The sequence below is a fragment of the Eleutherodactylus coqui genome, chromosome 12 (assembly GCF_035609145.1).
Source record: "Eleutherodactylus coqui strain aEleCoq1 chromosome 12, aEleCoq1.hap1, whole genome shotgun sequence".
NCBI lineage: Eukaryota > Metazoa > Chordata > Amphibia > Anura > Eleutherodactylidae > Eleutherodactylus > Eleutherodactylus coqui.
Window position 1 is genome coordinate 132741431 of NC_089848.1, and position 19703 is coordinate 132761133.

At 43.9% G+C, this 19703-nt stretch overlaps 1 pseudogene; it reads left to right on the plus strand.

Moving 5' to 3' along the window:
• Positions 1 to 18330: 18330 nt before the first annotated feature.
• The window catches only part of LOC136587153 (mycocerosic acid synthase-like polyketide synthase), a 64001-nt pseudogene continuing 62628 nt past the window's right edge, over positions 18331 to 19703 (plus strand).

Consider the following 19703-nt stretch of genomic DNA (forward strand, 5'->3'; position numbering starts at 1 on the left):
GAAGTAAGGTGGCCATATAACACTTGCCTTGACCACTCTACCCATTTCAGAGATTGCCAATTTGACCACATTCAGCTCACACCTGTTGGGGAGTATGAACATGTGCTTGTTGTTGCTCGAGTCTTTTTCAGGTTGGGGGCCCACCCGGATACTAAGGTAAATGAGCAGATAACCACACAGAAATACATGAATGAGGTAATCTGCAGATATGGGGTACCAGAAGTGATTGAGTCGAACAAAGGTACACACTTCACAGGTGAAATAATGCAACACATCATGTCTGTTTTGGGTATATTTCAGGCTTTTCACACACCCTACCATCCACGGAGTAGTGGGAAAGTAGATACAAAAGGCAATAGAGAAAATGGGTAAATTTTGAATTGAGTGTCTTTCATTAGTTTTTCTTTTTCCCAGGAGGGTACATGCCACAGTAGCTGAATTTGGGGAATGATTTTCTTGTTAATTTTGTCATAGGTCTCTCCAAGGAATTGTTAGTAATGCATTCTGCAGTCTCTGCTTTTCCCCAGGTCCTACAGATGAGTGTCACAATCTAAAACCAGGTGCCAGGGTCTATGTGGAAAAGTTTAAGAGAGAAACCCTGTTTGAATGTCCCTACCAGATGTTGTTCACCACCCCAACTGCAGTCAAGCTCAAAGGAAAGCCCACTTGGACCCACTTGGATCCACACTTCGCACTGAAAAAAACTAATGATCCTGCATATCCTTTACATGCTATAATGTGGTACAATTCCTCTAACACACACCTTTGACTACTGTACACTAGCCCCCTGTTTCAGAACAAATTAATACAATCAAATGTGCAATATGAAGCCTACACTGAGGGTGAGAATCTAACACTGCATCGTGCTAAGAGAGACGTTGACGCTCCAGGTGGTAACTTTGATCCACATGTACACATAGATGTAATAGGAGTGCCAAGGGGGAAGCGAGATTAATTTAATTCTAGAGATCAGGTTAAAGCAGGTTTTGATTCCTCATTTGCTTTGTCACTGTTAATAATAATGTAGATTGGATGAATTATTTCTCTTACAATCAGCAGAGGTTTGTAAACTACACCAGAGATGCTTTGCAAGGGTTAGCTAACCAGTTAGGGCCCACTGCATCCATGGCGTTCCAAAATAGAGTGGCCGTGGATATGATTTTCGCAGAAAGAGGTGGGGTATGTAATTTCCTGTACGTGTATTCTCCCTTTAATGTGACCAATGTTTCCCTTGTTTGAAAAAGATGAAGAGCCAGTTCCGATAATGCCAACCAGGTACGTTACCAGAAGAATGGAGAAATGTACCAGTACTGCGCCTGCCTCAGTCTCATAAGATGGACTGTCAGTGGACTTCCCATTTGCCTAGGGAAAGTGCAGAAGACCTTAGGTTCCGGCGAGGGCACACCCTGTGGGGTGTTAACTCGTACAGATAGAGGGTATGGATGCCCGGAAATAAGCCCAGGGAATCCATGGCCTCCTTCTGAGGTGAGGTAGGGATCCCTCCCCTTTTAGGAGTAGGGACTTACGGGCAGTGGGAAAACCCTGACGCAAGGGTGAGGCGACCTGGACGTGTTCACCATTAGGACTATCTCCAGGAGGGACAATGGTGTGGGTGAAGATTAGGGAGTCCCACGCCGTGCGTACCTGTGCACACTACTAGTATGTACTTCTAGTACAACACATTAGAGTGAGAAGAGAGGCTCCTGGTGATAGTTTTGATCTACACGTATACATTGACATCATAGGATAGCCAAGGGGGGTACCTGACAAGTTTTAAAAATTAGAGACCAAGTTAAAACTACATTCGAGTCCATTTTCCCGATCATCAGGGTAAATAAATGTTGACTGGATTAATTATGTTTATTACAATTAACAGCGGTTTATAAATTATACTAGAGACGCCTTATAGGGACTAGTCGACCAATAGGACCTACCTCGACTATGACTTTTCAAAATAGAATGGCACTAGGTACGATTTTAGCCGAAAAAGGGAGTGTCTGTAAGATGATAGGGGAGACTTGTACCTACATTCCAGACCAAACGTGACCCGCAGGTAAAAACGCAGTAGCCATTAAAAAGCACTAACTAAAAAGAGCTAACCTTAGTCTGTTTTCCTCAGTTAGGTACCTAACAGGAGAAGGGAAAAATATATATAAAATAAGTTTTGAAACATTGTGTATTTCGAACACTGTGATAGGTTTTTGCTAAGATTTTGCTTTATTTTATCTGCAGTGTACTCTGCTTATGTCCACGCAACATGCCGGTGTTACAACGCCCCTGGTCCTGTTACCTTGCCGCCTCTGGAAAAGGGAAGTGGGAATAATCAGCTTGTAGCTCTTTCCTTCCAGACTAATATATATGATCATGCACTTACTAATAAGACAGGCGTTCAGTCATGTTGACCAGTTATTAGATAGTCCTGATTTTACACTCTTGTTGATGAATCGAGATAACGTCAAGAAGGGGGGGTTCTATACAAGTTATGCAGTGTTTACCTGAAATAGTGAAAGTCGCACCTCTCCTAACCTCATTATATTTGTCACCTTTATAGTCATCCTAATTTCTGTTTGTCGTTGCATACAGTGTATTCCGACCCTGATGACTGCCTGGTCCACCTGTCCCACTACGACGTCCAACAAAAAGCCCACTGTCAGCGCAACCGTCGTCATCATGGATCCAGAATGTGATGATGTCGAACCATCCTATACCCCCATGGCAGTAGTAGGCCCAGTCGTCTACAAAACAATGCGAGTCTAGGGTCAGCGGTGGGGGATTGGGGTGGGACGGAGCAGGGCGAGTTTAGTGAAACAGATAGTTTCAAGGGGGGTCTGTGGTGGAAGTCCAGTATTCCTATATTTTGGATCGGTGGGCCTTGGCAGTAGACTGTTGTCAATTTAACATTCTGTATACATATTTTGCTTTCTGTCTTGGCAGTTGTGCAATAGGTACTTCCGCTCATATGAAAGTATCTGTTTTATAATTCTGCTGACATGGAAACTTCTGTACTCAAAACGCTGACAAGATAATATATAGTATAAACACGTTACATTTTCCATCTGTTTCGCAATTTTGGAGGACAGTAACTCAGACATGGACAACCGCAGAAATTACCCAAGCAATTTTACTGGAAACGTATGCAAATAACATGGGAGGTTTGTGCAATTTATAGTTCATGATGTAACATCCAATCATATCGAAGGAACCCCACGTGGCTCCAAGACAACCCACTCATTTCATCCACCACCTGATGGCCAATCACAGATGACCGGAGGATGGAAGAATTGCAAGATGCTTATCCAATAATTAAACAATACGTTGTATCTATGTAATCTTTGACCTGCCCAGATGGGCGGATTTGTTAAACTCTTAAAATAGGCTACACGCCGATCATTAAAGTTAGAATTGAGGAAGCTTATGCATGCTGAACCTCGTGTCAGTGTGAAAACTTCTTATGCGCATTATCAATTCAGAAATAATATGGAAGGGTGTAAACATTCCAAATTGAGTAAGCCGTGATTCCGCAAAGGAGTTCTACGACAGCTGGGGGCTCGTCCGGGAGTGATCGACAGGTTCCATAGAATTCGGACAGAAGACACGGACATATGCGACCTTGGACTTGGTGGGCCCAAAATATCATCAGAACACGGTGAGATAAATTAATTATCTATACCTGTGTGGCTAAGTTCAGGCTCGCCTATGTGCCGTGCCAAGGCCGAATGATTTGGATCTGCACGACGACAGGTACTTCTTTAAGTCTCGATCACTCGATAAGAACCTGTCATAAGATATAAAGGAATGTTTACATGCCTGTTGGAGTACTAGTTTATTGGTGACATCAATAGCTGCCCCCGGGAGGGCCTGTACGGGGTGTTTCCACTCCTGAGGGAGGAGGGAGCCGTTCAGGTGGCCTGTCGCAGAGACTCAGCAGTCCTGAGGCCCGTTTGTAGGGTCCAGGGAGGGAGAGACTGCCAGAGAAAAGTCTGATATGGGATTTCCGCTCCTGCTAGGCCTGCTTGTAGGGTCCGGGAGAAGGGAGCTGTCAGACACGTATCCCGAGGGGCAGTGAGACTAAGCCAGCCGTACTGGTGCTCTGTCTATTTGTGTGTGTCCACAAATATTTGTTTAGCGTGTAAATGTCCACGAGTAGATCCCTCCGTCTGAGGGTAGATTGATAAACTGTGTAGCGACAGAAATGCTAGAGACTCTAGGGCGGGGCATATTATGTCCGGCGTCTGAGGAGACTTTTATAATCATGTTGTTATATAGGAATAGTTTGTTTGTCTGTCATATAGAAGTAGTATCAGTCCTGCTCAACTGTGCCCGTAATTGTTTAAAGAGAAAAAAAAAGCTGCTAACTACATTTAAAAAGAGGAAGTGGAACTCTTAATAGAAGCGGAGCAATTCCTGTGCTGTAATAAATAACTACTGTTGGATGTTAAAACTACTGCGGATGGCTTGTTATGTAACCTAATCCTTCAGACAAATACATCCGTCATACAAATGTAAAAAGTTATATGCCACTCACATCCTGAGGGGGCTCTTAAGAATACAGACTGCGTAGCACACCATGCCCACAAGAAAATACATCTATGTTTGCCAAGTCCCCAACAGCGTACATGTTAGCAGACCCCAATTCAATTGTAACCACATACAATGTTAGGTGGTCACCGCTATGACAGTAGTTACAACATAATATATGTGATTTATGCATTAGACGTTAGAATTTCCCTAAGAGACTTAAAAAGAGGAAGTGAAGGTGGGCTGCAATGGCGTCTGTATTAATACACGCCAAAAACACCAGTTTAGTGATTAAAGAGAATTGCAGTACATTACCAATCAGATGGAGATGCCCGGCATCTAAGACTGCATCTGCCCAGTCACTGGAAGTCTGGGACAAAAACTGTTGTAATCCTCTCGCTAGGCTGTCACGGGAGGGAGAGATTCTGAAAAGAGGAAGTTACTTGCCCTGTAGTCCCAGCACAAGTAACGTATATTCACAGACAATATAAAATAAATAAATAAACTACAGGGAGTAAGAGAGACGGTAGAGAAGCCAAGGAATAGGAAACAAGCAGGTAACGATAAGGCCAGGTATCCACAGGAGGAACGGGGACCCGTAATTTGTAAAATGTGAATTGTGTGATGCATAAGACTTTATCTTTATTGAGTTGTGATGTGTACCCAAGGACTGCCAAACATTGAATGAGAGAATAAGGAAGTAAGTGATTAGCCACACTCAGAGGGGTGGAGCTTGATGATGCAAGAACACGTCTCTTATCCAAGGAGGGGGTAAGAATCATAGATAGCCAGAAGAAAAAGTTTTGTTTTTTCTCCTGTCCCAAACTCAGCTTTCCACGGTTCCTGACAAATTATGGGACACCCACAAGACAGGCATAGGGAAATTGGATGTATCAACCATGATAATATATACGAGACCCAGATACACACCCCTGGGTCAAACAGTATCCCCCTAGTTTATAAAAAAAAAAAAAAAGGGGTGAAGGGTCAGCCATGCAGATTAGGTGCTGTGTGCTGATGCTTTGGAAAAAAAACTGCCAACCGGCCACAATTTCACTGTTAATTTCTCTTGCAGAAGGCTGTAAGGCCTGGAGGCCTCCAAGGATTAACCAAGTTCTGCAGGCCATACCTGTACATACACCCGTTGCCAAATTCCGCACCTTTCTGGGCCTTGTTTCATACTGCCGCCTATATGACAGTATTGACACAATAAGCACGGAGGACAACCACAGCCATGAGGGTGGATCCAGTGACTTGAGGAGCTCCCTCATCTGCTTGTGCGGTGGCAGCAGTACAGGCAATGGTTGACAAATCTTCTAAGTTGGTATTGGACTACCCCCTAGTGGTCCACACCCCAAATGACACCCAGAACATACTCATGCAAGTGCAACCCAAGCACTTATCTCTGGCCTATTAGATCCGACTACAATGTGCTCTTTCCATGCCTCCCCCAATATTGCTCTGGGCTTCCCAATGTTGTAATACCTTGAATCCAGCTACTCTTCTTTTAATCAGGTATTCCTGGGGGGGAGGGGAGGCATAGGTGATTTGAGTATGGCGGATCAGCTATTTTTTTTAAAATAGCATTATTGTAGTGATGTACACACTGTTAATGATGCATATTTTGAGTTTTCTTTTGTAGATGGTATCAGGGTGAGGATTGATGATTCCAAACCAGATATGCAGAGGTCACACAGCAAGATGTCCTAAACGCAGAAGCTCTGCCTCCGCATGTCTCAGGGCAAGAAGCGGAACCGGAGGCCCTCACTGGGGCGTGTGGAGTGGTAAAAGGTAAGATGGCAACTCTTTACACTGACTCCTAGAATGCATTTGGCATAGCTCATGATTATGGCCCAATATGGAAGGCCAGACAGCTTGTTATCTCAGTAGGACAGCCAATTAAGAATGGTGCAGCGGTGCAGAGTCTCATGGAAACCCTACTACTACTACCTGGCAATGGAGAATCCACACCGATTTCTACAACGGAGAAGCGAGAGATGACACCCTCACCGACAACACAGCAAAGGCAGCGGCCCTCAAGCCGTGGAAGAAAGAAGAATAGATACTGACAGCATGAGTCAGTGATAAAAACTTTGGACTTTGATAAAAACTTTGGACTTTGATAAAAACTTTGGACTTTGATATGTCAAGGACTTTACAGTTACAAGTCAACGAGGAAAGAAAGCAGATGGGCTAAAAGACGGGAGCGACAGAACAGGACGGCATATGGCGAACAATCAACAGAACTTGCCTACAGAGGTCCCTGTTCCCCATGATGGCCCAACTGGTACGCAGAATCAGAAGCAGCGATGACGGCGACACTGAACAAGAATGGGTGACACCTAGGTTCTCCATAGCTGCTGCATCATTTGTCCAGTTAGCATGATCTTTGCCATATGCGAGTCCGGACAGAAGTAAGGTGGCCATATAACACTTGCCTTGACCACTCTACCCATTTCAGAGATTGCCAATTTGACCACATTCAGCTCACACCTGTTGGGGAGTATGAACATGTGCTTGTTGTTGCTCGAGTCTTTTTCAGGTTGGGGGCCCACCCGGATACTAAGGTAAATGAGCAGATAACCACACAGAAATACATGAATGAGGTAATCTGCAGATATGGGGTACCAGAAGTGATTGAGTCGAACAAAGGTACACACTTCACAGGTGAAATAATGCAACACATCATGTCTGTTTTGGGTATATTTCAGGCTTTTCACACACCCTACCATCCACGGAGTAGTGGGAAAGTAGATACAAAAGGCAATAGAGAAAATGGGTAAATTTTGAATTGAGTGTCTTTCATTAGTTTTTCTTTTTCCCAGGAGGGTACATGCCACAGTAGCTGAATTTGGGGAATGATTTTCTTGTTAATTTTGTCATAGGTCTCTCCAAGGAATTGTTAGTAATGCATTCTGCAGTCTCTGCTTTTCCCCAGGTCCTACAGATGAGTGTCACAATCTAAAACCAGGTGCCAGGGTCTATGTGGAAAAGTTTAAGAGAGAAACCCTGTTTGAATGTCCCTACCAGATGTTGTTCACCACCCCAACTGCAGTCAAGCTCAAAGGAAAGCCCACTTGGACCCACTTGGATCCACACTTCGCACTGAAAAAAACTAATGATCCTGCATATCCTTTACATGCTATAATGTGGTACAATTCCTCTAACACACACCTTTGACTACTGTACACTAGCCCCCTGTTTCAGAACAAATTAATACAATCAAATGTGCAATATGAAGCCTACACTGAGGGTGAGAATCTAACACTGCATCGTGCTAAGAGAGACGTTGACGCTCCAGGTGGTAACTTTGATCCACATGTACACATAGATGTAATAGGAGTGCCAAGGGGGAAGCGAGATTAATTTAATTCTAGAGATCAGGTTAAAGCAGGTTTTGATTCCTCATTTGCTTTGTCACTGTTAATAATAATGTAGATTGGATGAATTATTTCTCTTACAATCAGCAGAGGTTTGTAAACTACACCAGAGATGCTTTGCAAGGGTTAGCTAACCAGTTAGGGCCCACTGCATCCATGGCGTTCCAAAATAGAGTGGCCGTGGATATGATTTTCGCAGAAAGAGGTGGGGTATGTAATTTCCTGTACGTGTATTCTCCCTTTAATGTGACCAATGTTTCCCTTGTTTGAAAAAGATGAAGAGCCAGTTCCGATAATGCCAACCAGGTACGTTACCAGAAGAATGGAGAAATGTACCAGTACTGCGCCTGCCTCAGTCTCATAAGATGGACTGTCAGTGGACTTCCCATTTGCCTAGGGAAAGTGCAGAAGACCTTAGGTTCCGGCGAGGGCACACCCTGTGGGGTGTTAACTCGTACAGATAGAGGGTATGGATGCCCGGAAATAAGCCCAGGGAATCCATGGCCTCCTTCTGAGGTGAGGTAGGGATCCCTCCCCTTTTAGGAGTAGGGACTTACGGGCAGTGGGAAAACCCTGACGCAAGGGTGAGGCGACCTGGACGTGTTCACCATTAGGACTATCTCCAGGAGGGACAATGGTGTGGGTGAAGATTAGGGAGTCCCACGCCGTGCGTACCTGTGCACACTACTAGTATGTACTTCTAGTACAACACATTAGAGTGAGAAGAGAGGCTCCTGGTGATAGTTTTGATCTACACGTATACATTGACATCATAGGATAGCCAAGGGGGGTACCTGACAAGTTTTAAAAATTAGAGACCAAGTTAAAACTACATTCGAGTCCATTTTCCCGATCATCAGGGTAAATAAATGTTGACTGGATTAATTATGTTTATTACAATTAACAGCGGTTTATAAATTATACTAGAGACGCCTTATAGGGACTAGTCGACCAATAGGACCTACCTCGACTATGACTTTTCAAAATAGAATGGCACTAGGTACGATTTTAGCCGAAAAAGGGAGTGTCTGTAAGATGATAGGGGAGACTTGTACCTACATTCCAGACAAAACGTGACCCGCAGGTAAAAACGCAGTAGCCATTAAAAAGCACTAACTAAAAAGAGCTAACCTTAGTCTGTTTTCCTCAGTTAGGTACCTAACAGGAGAAGGGAAAAATATATATAAAATAAGTTTTGAAACATTGTGTATTTCGAACACTGTGATAGGTTTTTGCTAAGATTTTGCTTTATTTTATCTGCAGTGTACTCTGCTTATGTCCACGCAACATGCCGGTGTTACAACGCCCCTGGTCCTGTTACCTTGCCGCCTCTGGAAAAGGGAAGTGGGAATAATCAGCTTGTAGCTCTTTCCTTCCAGACTAATATATATGATCATGCACTTACTAATAAGACAGGCGTTCAGTCATGTTGACCAGTTATTAGATAGTCCTGATTTTACACTCTTGTTGATGAATCGAGATAACGTCAAGAAGGGGGGGTTCTATACAAGTTATGCAGTGTTTACCTGAAATAGTGAAAGTCGCACCTCTCCTAACCTCATTATATTTGTCACCTTTATAGTCATCCTAATTTCTGTTTGTCGTTGCATACAGTGTATTCCGACCCTGATGACTGCCTGGTCCACCTGTCCCACTACGACGTCCAACAAAAAGCCCACTGTCAGCGCAACCGTCGTCATCATGGATCCAGAATGTGATGATGTCGAACCATCCTATACCCCCATGGCAGTAGTAGGCCCAGTCGTCTACAAAACAATGCGAGTCTAGGGTCAGCGGTGGGGGATTGGGGTGGGACGGAGCAGGGCGAGTTTAGTGAAACAGATAGTTTCAAGGGGGGTCTGTGGTGGAAGTCCAGTATTCCTATATTTTGGATCGGTGGGCCTTGGCAGTAGACTGTTGTCAATTTAACATTCTGTATACATATTTTGCTTTCTGTCTTGGCAGTTGTGCAATAGGTACTTCCGCTCATATGAAAGTATCTGTTTTATAATTCTGCTGACATGGAAACTTCTGTACTCAAAACGCTGACAAGATAATATATAGTATAAACACGTTACATTTTCCATCTGTTTCGCAATTTTGGAGGACAGTAACTCAGACATGGACAACCGCAGAAATTACCCAAGCAATTTTACTGGAAACGTATGCAAATAACATGGGAGGTTTGTGCAATTTATAGTTCATGATGTAACATCCAATCATATCGAAGGAACCCCACGTGGCTCCAAGACAACCCACTCATTTCATCCACCACCTGATGGCCAATCACAGATGACCGGAGGATGGAAGAATTGCAAGATGCTTATCCAATAATTAAACAATACGTTGTATCTATGTAATCTTTGACCTGCCCAGATGGGCGGATTTGTTAAACTCTTAAAATAGGCTACACGCCGATCATTAAAGTTAGAATTGAGGAAGCTTATGCATGCTGAACCTCGTGTCAGTGTGAAAACTTCTTATGCGCATTATCAATTCAGAAATAATATGGAAGGGTGTAAACATTCCAAATTGAGTAAGCCGTGATTCCGCAAAGGAGTTCTACGACAGGATATGTTCCTTTTTGTGTGTTGGAGGGTAATGTACTCCTGATTATAAAGTTCTTCAAGTTAGGAGGTTGCCTGTAACACAGAAGCGGAGGGTCCGGGAATATGGTTTTCAGACGGTCATCCTTGTGCAGGGTATGGTGGAGTTTTCTTGCGGTTTTCCTTAGTACCTCTAGTTGCGGATTGTAGGTCACTACTAGAGGCACACGATTGTTTCTTTCCTTCTCCTTGTATTGGAGTAGTTGATTTCTGGGTATCCTAGTGGCTCTGGTGATTTGGTCATCAATTGAGGTGGGATGGTAGCCCTGATTTATAAATGTTCTTTTAAGATGGTACAAATGTTCCTCTCTGTCTGTTGGGTTGGAGCAGATCCGGTTGTATCTGATGGCCTGGCTGTAGACAATGGACTTTTTGATGTGTTTAGGATGGAAACTGCCCCATCTGAGGGAGGGGGGGGGGGCGATCAATCGGTTTTCGGTATAGGGATGTCTGTATTGAGTTGTTTGAAATCTTTATGGTGGTGTCCAAAAAGTTGATTTCTGTATGCGAGTAGCTTAATGTCAGTTTTATGGTGGGGTGGAATGCATTGAATCTTTCGTGGAATTTTATTAATTCTTGTTTGGTGTGGGTCCAGATGATCATGATGGTTGCTTGAAGGTGTCTTGCTTGAAGGTGTCTTGCTTGAAGGTGTCTTGCTTGAAGGTGTCTTGCTTGAAGGTGTCTTGCTTGAAGGTGTCTTGCTTGAAGGTGTTTCGCTTGAAGGTGTTTCGCTTGAAAGTGTTTCACTTGAAGGTATTTTAGTCCCCATAGCACACTTGTAGAGCCCTTGAGCTTCCAAAACAACAGAAAACCCCCACAAATGACCCCATTTTGAAAGCTAAACACCTTAATGAATGAATCCAGGGGTGTACTGCATATTTTAACCCTACAGTTTTTGAATGAATGTAAGGAAAGCAGAAGGAGATAATTTTGGCAATTATGTCATTTTTAAAACAGTTTTTTTTACACAGCACACATCAAAATGAAGACCTGCAGCCTAAAAGTGATCCTCCTGTTTGCCCTGTGTTCAGAAACTTATCCATTGTGGCCCTAATCTTATGTCCGTATGCATAATGGGGCCCAAGCCGAAAGGAGCATTAAGCTTAAACTTTTTGAAAACTTTTACGTGATCGCCATTATCCATTGGATAACGGCAATCATGTGACCGGGGACCACTCACCGCAGCACTCGGTCACTGCTCCAGGCTCTCAGGTACTTTTAGTAGCCAGGAGATTTTAAATTTCCCAGGCTCTCCCCAGCTTCTGCGCTTGCATCTGCCATTTTGCGGATGGCACATGCGCCAACGTTGGGGAAAGGTCCACGGGTAAAGATTCTATTGGGCGACATCACCGAATGCCTTAGATAAGTAACTTCCCCTCCCCTCAGGATTCGGATCCATGACGGGAGGTGAAATTTTAACTTTTTTTTTACCTTCAAGTGATTGTTGTTGACCATTGGATAGCAGTGATCATGTGAACAGGGACCACGTACCACGCCACCCCATGAAATCTCTAGGTTCTTGGCTACATTTAGTAGCCAGGAGCAGGGAGACTTTAAATTACCCAAGCAATTCAGAGTTTCTGCGCATGCGTTCACCATTTTGGCGATGGGCGCACACAGAAGCTGAGGTAAGGTGTGCGGATAAATCTGGGGGCCTTAGGTAAATAATTTCATCTCCCCTCACAGAGCTGCAAGCATTTAGATGCAGCGAGAAGTGAGTGAACCAGTGATGAATTTTTTGCTGGTTGAAAGTGATCAACAAAAGCAAAGTGAATGAAAAGTGCGCGATGGCTTTTTTATTTAGACGCGATGACTATTGCACATTTTCATTGGCCCTTTACCCTTGTTACTACTTATGTTCATACTGGTATAATCATTATTTTTGTATTCTTCAATAACATGTTGGATGTTTTTGTTAACTTTGTGATTCCATCATATTCTGAAACCTGCGTTGTGCACCACCTTCCCATGACACTATCACTCACTCTCAAGTTCTGGTTTGGACGCCACTGCACTGCTCGGTGAAGATCCTCACTCTTCCCTCCAGCGACTGCGTTCCTGCATATACTGCATGCAACATTGACACTGGGGGGAGGATTGCAGATCTTCTCTGAGCACTGCAGCAGTGTCCTGCCCTGAACTTGAGAGTGGTTGCTGCCCAACTGAAAGTGTTCACAGCAGGTAATTATTCTTTACTGGCCATTAATATGCCTGGTAAAAAATAAAAACCCTCACTGGCCTCTGAAATTGTAGCAACCCAGACGTAGGAGTTGCTAAGCAGCGAGGAAAATGTGATGGTAGTCATGGTGGCTCTGCTACCCATCCTGGCAAAATGGAAAAATTGCCTGTCTTAGGGTCTAACTGATCTTAATGCCTACTACCCTCGGAGTCTGGTAGGGTAAGATGTTATTTGTTGTGACGCCAGTCCGTATATGGGTAGGGACCTATTCTGGGCAGAAATAATAATATTAAAGGGGGAGAACTAAGCAATTATGGGGGTAACAGTCTTTCCACTCCTGCAGTGCCATATGGTACCTCAGTGCAGTGGTTGTAGTTGGAAAATATTACAGGAAGCAGACTTTTTATATGGTTAAAACAATTTAACTCTATATTTGCAGGGAGAGAGGAAACTGTTGGCCTTACAGCAGTAAAACAATTTACATTCACTTGCAATAACTGTTAATAACTGACCATTGCATTAACTATGACTTGCTGACTTTACTTCTTGCTCGCTTCTCTGTCCTACCTTCTTGCTGCTGTTTAGCCTTTAACTGTTCTTTTCTCTATTTATCTCTCTCGTCTGCTGAACATTTCTTTGTAGTTTGAGTACTCACACTTTTGATGTTCTAGCTTCCCACTGCACTGGCTGTCGTAGATGTTCTCTTTGTTTCTCCCTGGTCTCTATCTCTGGGAACTCTTTGCTAGGCGACCTCTAGGACTAGACTGACTAACCCACCCACTATCTACCTTTTATATCTTTCTTCTCAACCAATCCTAAAATAGATAAAACTATTCAATCCCAGTTCTAGCTAGGGGTGACTGACAGGTGCTAGAGCAGGCTAGGGTGTATTCTGCAAAGCCATGCAGGGTTGGGTAGCATAGACACATCTAATCAACACATTTAAAGTCATATACACATATTTTCACACATTCACAGATATATACACTCAATTACATGACAGTGGCTGTAGCAGTGCAGTGGGACCCCACTCAGAATAAATTATTGGGCACATTGCAGCCCTACCCACAAGCCAAAATTAATGGGAACCACCCACTTCTAAATCAATTTACTTCAGTTCAGATCGCAAAATTATTTCAGCATTCAGAGCAGATTGCTAAATAAATTCAGACTCTAATATGGACCTCAAAATTATCCTAAGCCTTAACAAAACCTAAAATTAATACAGATCCTAGAATAGACGCCTGAATAAAAACAAACCCTAGACCTCAGACCCTCAAATTATTTCTGACTTCTAGACCCCAATATATTTAGACCAGACTCCAAAATAATCTCGTCCTCAAGCTAGACCAAATTAATTCAAACTCAAGACCAGATTCCTTGAACTAATTCAGACCCTGCGCAAACAGATAAATTATCTTAGACCAGACCCTCAAATAAATTCAGACCACAGACCAAATTAAGAAAAATGATTCCTAGTCCAGGCTCCTTCTATATGGCTGCTCCTAACAGAACTCCTTTTGTAGGCTGTGACAAGACAATCATGGTAAAATGATGAAGACTCTGATGGAACCTGATGGAGCTCCTTATAACTCATGAATGTAGGCATGTGTAATGAGAATACTGAATGTATGATTATTTAGATTCAATTTAATTTTATTTGCATCAGGGTGCATTCACATGAGTGTATGTGTATGTGTTGTGGGGATTAGTGTTTAGGGTCAGTAGCAGCGTGGGCGTCCGCGGCCAGAGACAGTGGCACCGGGCAACAAAGGGTCCTTTAGTCCAGGCTTCGCCTGGGTTTATTGCAGCATACAACACAAATAAACCAGGCCTTGACTTCAGGCCAACATAAAATAATCACCTGCTCGTCTGAGCCCTAACTACACAGAGTCTGGCCCTGACTACTCACTTCAAAACGTCACATAGCCAGTCCGGTTCTCAGACCTGTGGAGGTCTCACCACACCCTCCTGGGTGTTGAGGTTAGGGGTGTCACCCTGTTAACCTCGCCTTTGGCTCTCTCAGCCCACACGCTGGGCTAGCCGGGCTCCTTGCTCCACAGAGCCCTCTCTCTGGCTCTCAGCCAGACGCGCTCTCTCTCTCTCTCTAACCTGCAGGCCCAGGCTTTATAAGGCCTGGTACTAGCCTCACCTGGGACGTGGGAGTGGCCATCCCACCCTTCGGTTTGACCACTCCAGGAAAAGCCGGCCCGGACTATGCGGCTTGGAGCCACTTACAAAACTACAACGTGTCAGTAACATAACGTTACGGACACAGAAATGTTGGCTTCCTCCACCGAGCCCAGGCCGCTCGGTGGCACGTATCCACCCTCCAGCACTTTGTCAGTCACTGTCTCACAGTGTACATTGGTGCGCAGCACACTGCACAGCCACATACGTGCACAAACACGCGTGAATGCAGGTCCGTGCAGCAACGCTTTCAATCGGGCCGCGGATGCTGCCGGTGGCCAAAATGAAAGCTATAGGATGCCGGCACCCCGGCAGTGATTTCAGGGAAGGGCTTGAAAATCAGCCATGGTTTGTGTTTAAAAAAAATCACAAATGAGTGAATTAGAAGTAAAAATCACAAATGAGTATGGAACCATTAAAAATCATTGGTTTCATAATGATGTGTTTTCACTCGCTATCACATCACTGGAAAAAATATTGCTAGTGGGTAGGCACCCTAAAATTATGACAACTGCAAACAAAAGGCCAAATTCAATTCCATTGACAACAAGGACATCAAATGCGTTCGAGACTTCATCTTCCTTGGTTCAAAAATTAGCCAGGATGGAGAATCTATGCCAGAGATAAAATGTAGGATAGCATTGGGGTGAAGCGCAATGCTAAACATGGCCAAAATCTAGAAAAGTAGTATATCGGTATAGCAACTAAATGCAGGATAGTGCAAAGCACCGTTTTCCCCAGAGCCATGTATGGAGGTGAGAGCTGGACTGCAAAAAAAGCTGATAGAAGGAAGATTGATGCATTTCAGCTGTGGTGCTGGCGAAAGCTACTGCGTATACCCTGGATGGCGAGAATAACAAACAGAGAAGTCCTGAATCGTATAAGACCCGATATATCACTGGAGGGCAAGATGACCAGACTCAGAAGTAGTGACCCAGAGCTAGTGGGGCCCCTGCATAAAGTTATATGTCTGTCTTGTGTCATTGTCTTGTCAGTATCTTATGTGTAGTGTCCATTTGGTATGTGTATTGCACCTCTGCAGCACTGAATGAGTTAATATCTGGGTTATGTCTGGAAAATGTATCATGTTGTATGTCATGTGTCTGTCAAAGAGAGGCAGTCTAAGAGTGTGAGTGCATGAGGTTCTCCTTTCAAGTCAGTGAGTGACCCCCACAGACATTTATCAGTCTGTGTGTGGAGAATGAAGAAAGCTGAGTGATTCCCTTCTGCTCGGCCTGGGCCTACTTACCCAGGATGTGCAGGTGCTACCACTAAGCACTGAGAGAGAGAGAAAGAACAACTGCTGCGGGATCGGGATCACAGAGATAACTAGGACTATGGATTGTCCGAATTACCCCAAGAGTCCTTCCTGTCACAGCACCTTCTGTGCTTGTAATTGTGCCAAACTACTGTTGTAAATTGGGATTTGCCAAAGTTACAGTAAACAGACATTGCCGACCATTCCTGGTTTGCCCAGAAAGTTTCTCTGTGTGTGGATTAAGTTATTTGCTTCCCCGAGATTCACTGCAGAGGAAGGAATGGTGATGTCACGAGAGACAAAGAACTTTAAGGTAACTCCTGATTTCGTTTCCTTGTGACCTCCCCCAGCAGTAACTTGGACGGGTCCCGAGCTACCCCCAGGGAAGAAGATGGTAGAGCCACCATGACTTAATTATCCTTATCTATCTCCTTGGCTGTGAGCCCGTTCCTTGGACACTGCACAGACTCACAGATTTTAGCCATAAAATGTGAGCAGAGGCGCTAGAAAAATCTATAATGCTTGGGCAGATCAGTGGCAAAAGAGGACCTGGAGCCAAAGGACACGATGGCTGATACTGTCAAAGCTGATGCTGGCATGGATATCACACAACTGAAAGAAGCAGTGCAAAACTGAAAGACATGGAGGGAGCTCGCCTTAAGGGACACTGAGGTTCACAAATGACTAAATGGCTAACAACAACAACAACATTACTACTGAGGCCACTGTGGATGTCACTATTACTACTGGGGCAAAAATAGGTGACATTATTACTACTGAGGACACTGTGGGGGTCACTATTACTACTGGGGCTGATACAGGGGACACTATTACTACTGAGGGCACTCTGCACGTGCTAGCATACCTCAAGGTGACTTACGGTATGTTTACATGTAGAGGAAATACTGCAGAATGTCTGCAGCAGAAATGTTCACTGTAAATTCCGCAGCACTTCTGCATCCAAAAACCAGTCAAAATCCTTACCATTGGTATCTGCAACTGGTTTCACACTATGCGGCGCTCCTCCTGACGTCCTTCAGAAGCTTCCTGCTGTCAGCGCTGCTTGGTTTCTCATTCTCAGTGGCCTGGTAAGTTTCTGCTCGGATTTTGTGCAGTTTTTTTTTTTAGCATGTGAACAAGATTTTCAAGATCTCATCTGCTTTAGTGCTAATATAAATGCAGCGGAATTTTCATGCGGAGGGTACGCACTGTAATTCTGCAGCAATTCCGCCCCATGTGAACTCAGCCTTATAGTTTTTGCAATGCAAATGTGTGGTTTGTCAAGGGTATGGTTATTTGGGTTTTGTTTTGGGGGAAAACTATGGATCTGTCTCTCTCTCTCCCCCAGCTCCTCCCTGCTCACTCCCGCAACCCACTACTTACCCCCGTCAGCACCCGAATCTTTGCGGACAAGCAGGCAGATACTCGAAAAGGATGATGCTCGCTGGAGTTATTGTACTTAATGAGTATGCTCACTCATCTCTAGTTATAAACTTCATTGACTTGACTTGCAATATTTCATAACATAATATCAAAGAATTATTACGGTTTGTTTAAATGACTAATCATTCATGAGTTCCGGTATGTAGTAGTTACTTGTAAATGTAATTATTTCAAACCACATGTTTATCTTAACAGATGGGCATGTTTTATACCGTTATGCGGCCATGATAATCACGGCTGTATAACGAGCCGAAATGAAACAATTGATTTCGATGGTTTCATTACGACTATCGAGATTCTCGTGTGTTAACACTACTTTTTTAGAAAGATAGGACAGGACCGATCTTCCTATTTTTTTTCAAACTCACGCACATTAGCATGGAGTTTGAATAATCCAAAAAAGAAACCTACTCTGCTTCATGCGCTAATAGGCTCCATAGCGCCAAGAGTATTCGCGCAAGCCCCAAATGTGTTTGCCCTTAATCCCGACTTTTGAACCATCATTGTTCTGGACAGAGAGCTAAGGTAAATAGTCATGTTTGGGAAGAGCGACTTATTGGTGTATGCAGAGAAAAGAAGAATCAACATGTGTGTGTATTTTGAGATATATCTTGTCTTGTGTAGAGAGACTTATAATGTGTGTTTGTTCTCTACTTATGTCAAGATACGCTGTGTAAACGACTTTGGAGCTCAGACATGAAGTGGCCTGTATTAGAATAGTATAAAAGTTTCATATTACTCAAGTCAAATGGGAAGCTTTGGAGACAGAATGAGGAGGTGTCATATCTGTCGGTCTACAGTAGAAGATACTCTGTCTTAGTACTGTTTGGCTTCCCCGGCTGCTGGTTCAGATGAGTCGACTTCCCAGTGATGTTCCTTGTAGCATGTAAGCTGTAACCTCTTAGTTAATAATGTGCAGCTAATGATGTGATGTCTGCAACCTTTATGCTTTGTATATGGATATAATAATTTACAGTAGAAGGACCATCCTTCACCACTATGCTCGATTATCACTTAATTTGAATTATTATTGTTAAACCTTCCATATTTTTTTAAGGCCCTTTTACACGGGATGATAATTGTTTAGAGTAGTTCAAAACCCGCACTCCCACGGGAGTTTGAATGATAGTCGTCCGGTGTAAATGCATGCAGAAAGCTTAATGATTAGCCGTTCAGTGAGGGTAATAAAGTCATTTTAAAGTAAAATTCTGATTGAAATTTAAAGAACTCCTGATAATAAGACGTAGCGCAAAAATGTTGTTATTAGAGATGAGCGAACGTGTTCTTAACGAACACTTACGCACCCGGACACCGGCTTTACCGAGGACTTCAGTGTCCGCGCCTAAAGATTCGGGGGGCGCCGGGGGGCGGGGAGAGGCGCGGCGGCGCGGGCGGCAGCAGCGGGGAACAGGGGGGAGCCCTCTCTCTCTCCCTCTCCCCCCCACTTCCCGCCGCACCCCCCCGCGCTGCCACGGCGACCCCCGAACTTTTTTCGCCCGAGCACGGAATTGCTCGCAAAGTTCGGTGTTCGGGCGAAAAGGGGCGGAGCCGAACACGTTCGCTCATCTTTAGTTGTTATTTAAGAAATTCCACGATAGTACAAAAATGTTGGTGTCTAAGAACAAAGAAGTGTCTGTTGAATTGTCAGTTATTGCAGGGGGGAATAAAGCACCCTATAATATATTGGCCCCTGAGTGGTTGCAGTGTGTAGGATTAGGTGAGCCCTGGGATGATATGATGGAGGGTGGAGAACCTCTGAATGTTGTGAAATGTCTGCAGAAAGTAAAGGTAGTAAAGGGCAAAGAATTTGTTTCTGTGTCGAAGAGAATGGATACTGTTGAGTGCATATCGAAAGATGCATGATACATATCAGACTGCATTGCAGAAAGTGTAAAAACTGGAAAAGGAGGTGTGTGATGTATGTAGTTCTCTGGTGATGGCACAATACATGGTAAGATGGACTTTGCAGGTCAGACATGAAATAAGACAAGTGTCCATCCAGTTAAGCCTGTTTCTAGCCCCCCATGTTGATCCAGAGGAAGGCAAAAAAAACCTCCAAACAATGAAGCAGAAGCCAATTTTCCACATTTTGGTGGGAAAAATTACTTCCAAACTCCATAATCGCAGTC